The following is a 674-nucleotide window of genomic DNA, read 5'->3' as shown; positions in this document are numbered from 1 at the left end:
TTGAGTCATGCTACTTTGAATATTTGTTAGTTTGGGAGCATTTTTGAGTACTGGTTGTATTGTATTTGATGGGTCTGTTATCTTCATTCTCTAGTTCCTTGTAACATTCATCTTTTATTTAGAGACATATATAAAAATTTGCTTTTAACCTATGGAGTGTGCAATATTTCAGCTCTAGGTAATTTTGTTTCTTTATAGCTTCAAAATGTAGCACGCTACAAATTTAATATAATAAAATTTTTCATTTTTCCAAAACAAATTTTAAAATGCAAGTGCATATAATAGAAGTGACATTTCAACTTAATTTCCTCTTAAGTACAAATGACTGCTGTCAGACGATCTTGAGCCCCTTGGGAAAAATCTGTATACAAGAAATGTAAAGAGAACCCAAGAAGTTATTGCATCAACCTGATAAGAAGGGAGTACTGTGGGACTGTACAACAGGATTAAATTTCTGTCCTGGCCATAACTAAGGGAATGAGAGGTAAGGGTCTTCCTCATCTGAAAGGTACAAAGAATTAGAAAAAAAAATAGAAAATCATCTGTCCTGGATAGTTTAGATGTTTACTATCTGAGGGCTAAATGTAAATTTGTTTTCCAACCCTGGAAGTTTATAAAAGTTAAGAATGACTTTCCCCAAGGAGAGAAAACAAGCAAAAACTGGTATCTAAAGG

This window comes from Sarcophilus harrisii, chromosome 4 (assembly GCF_902635505.1).
Source record: "Sarcophilus harrisii chromosome 4, mSarHar1.11, whole genome shotgun sequence".
In the NCBI taxonomy this organism is placed as follows: domain Eukaryota; kingdom Metazoa; phylum Chordata; class Mammalia; order Dasyuromorphia; family Dasyuridae; genus Sarcophilus; species Sarcophilus harrisii.
The sequence above is the reverse complement of the archived record's forward strand: the minus strand, read 5'-3'. Positions refer to the sequence as shown.